A 2893-nucleotide genomic window follows, 5' to 3' on the forward strand; every position below is an offset into this window, starting at 1 on the left:
AAAAAAATAAAAAATTATTTAAAAAGAATTGCTAATAAAATTTATTTTAATTAAAGTAAAATATATTCTGTTGGTGATTTTTCAAACTAAAAAAATAGAAAATAATTTGATAAAATTACCGACAGATTAACGATAAAATTTAACTAAATATATAATTAATTAAAATTTATCGCTAGTGTTCATTGGTATATATGTAAGAATTATTTATATCTAATTGATTGCTAACTTGACCACCGTCAGACACTGTAACACAGTAACATGTTAATAAGTGTGAAAGATCATGTGTGAATCTTGTCGGTGATATCATTTCATCGACGGCTTAGCGACGAATTTTAATTAATTATGTATTTAGTTAAATTTTTTCGTTAATCCATCAGTAATTTAATCAAATTATTTTCTATTTTTTTAGTTTGAAATCACCAACTGAATATATTTTATTTTTAATTAAAATATATTTTATCAATAATCTTTTTTAAATGTAAGTATTTTTTTGTAAATGTAAATATTTTTTTTGGTATATTTATTTCATTTTATAGATGTAAATATTTTATTGGTTTAAAAAATGTTTAGAGACATAATCGTCCAAAATATGAAAGTTTATTGGTTTTTTTTTCCAGACTTTTTTCATTATTTTACCACATTAATCAGTTGTATAAGTCATAAGAATGTATCTAACAAGTTTTGGAATGCCCAAGAAGTTATTTAATAAGTTTTGGAATGTCCAAGAACTTATTTGTAGGTTTTTTTAGACTTTTCCCATAAATATATAACAAATAAATTTTATTTTTTGAACTTTATAGTGGCTTGGAAAAATTGATGGTAAAATCATACCACTTCTAGTGATAAGCGTAAAAAAAAGATCTTCACCTTTGTATCAATCAATTACATGTCAACACTAATGAGGTGTATCAAGATGCATCAGATCAATTTCATTCTAAAGTACAATTCATGTGTGGGTTAAAATATCTACTTACGCTTCTCATCATAGCTTCATTTCTCACACGATTCTTTTCCATATTAAGTTTTAGCCATTTTCATTTTATCGTATATTAATATATTTAATTTAACACACTATATTAATGTAAATATGTATATCTACTAATATTTAAATGGTATTTACTCATAAATAACATTTATTTAATAATATCTGTATTACATAATCTGATCATCCGATTTGAATAATCAAGCAAATAAAGTATTTTTTTTAATAAAAATTTTGTAATAGTCTATACTATATTATAATACATTTGACAAAAACTCTTAAAAACTATTTTTTATGCGTAAAATATGTTTATTAATGCATATTACTTAAAACTCAATATTGCAAGTAATTGTGCGTAAGTACAACTTATTAAAGCTCCATATCTAAATTCGTGTAACTAACTGCAGATAAACATAATCAAATACATGATAAACATCTCATTTTAAATATAAAAAATCTAAAATATAATTAGGATAATMATTGAGTTCTAACAGAATACTTAATTATTATTTTTATAAAATTTATATTATTAAATCAAAAATAAATTATTTCATTATTAAACTTAAATTAAATTACAATAAAAAAATTAGTTAAATAAATTACATAAAAAAATGAGAACTTTTAAATAGTTGATTTGATATTAACATTGATATATATTTCTTTTCAAATTTTTATGATATCTTCAAATTTATATTTTATTGAAAAATGAAATCATTATTGTTTTCTTAAAAACACATAATCTATACTATATTATAAAACATTTGACAAAAACTTTTAAAAACCACTTTTTATGCTTAAAATACTGTTTATTAATGCATATTACTTAAAACTCAAGATTGCAAGTAGATTATGCGTAAGTACAACTTATTAAAGCTCCATATCTGAATTCGCGTAACTAACTGCAGATAAACATAATTAAATACATGATAAACATCTCATTTTTAAATATAAAAAATCTAAAATATAATTAAGATAATCATTGAGTTCTAACAGAATACTTAATTATTATTATCTTTATAAAATGTTATATTATTAAACCAAAAATAAAATTTTTCGTTATTAAATTTAAATTAAATTATAATAAATTTTTTTTAAAGAAATTACATAAAAAAAAATGAGAACTTTTAAATAGTTGATTTGATATTAACATTGATATTTTTTTTTCAAATTTTTATGATATCTTTAAATTTAAATTTTATTCAAAAATAAAATCATTATTGTTTTCTTAAAAACACATAAAACCGTATTATAACATCGACATAGACAAATAATAAAATAAAACATTAAAATCAAGATGTGTTTTGCTGCATTGCACGAATACTCTTCTAGTAGTTGATAAATAGTGTTGTTACATAAACGATAATAGACAATAAAACTAGATAAGTGATGATAATTATAAAATCTAAATTCAAAATTAAATTTATTTATTAAATAGAACGTCAATTAAATGAAAATAAAACATATATTTTAAAAATAAATATAAAATCAATAATTTTTAAAAATTATGGGGTCAATTGACCCCCTTTTGTTATGCCTTAAGTCTGCCAACGCGACTATATCATTTGGAAACTGGAAAAGCCAGCAAATATTATAATTATTATCTACAAAATTCTAATGTTTTAAATAAAAAAATTACATTAACAGACCAGTAAATTTGTTCGCATCTAGAACACAGTATACAACATAGCTAAGAAATACATTTTATCTGTTTCGTTAAATTTTTATAACAAATTACGACACATTTAGATAAAAATTGAATGTATAGCCTCTGTCGTGTAACTCAATTGACAAAGTTATAAGACAACTTCGCTCAAATAAATATAGGTATGGGACTTGCTAGTGAAAAGTGAAGTTTGAACTCCTGACCTCCTAGAAGACCAAATGCTACGATACCGCTAAGCCAAAGGCCTT

Source organism: Cynara cardunculus (assembly GCF_001531365.2).
Source record: "Cynara cardunculus var. scolymus isolate 2C chromosome LG 10, CcrdV1, whole genome shotgun sequence".
NCBI classification, from domain to species: domain Eukaryota; kingdom Viridiplantae; phylum Streptophyta; class Magnoliopsida; order Asterales; family Asteraceae; genus Cynara; species Cynara cardunculus.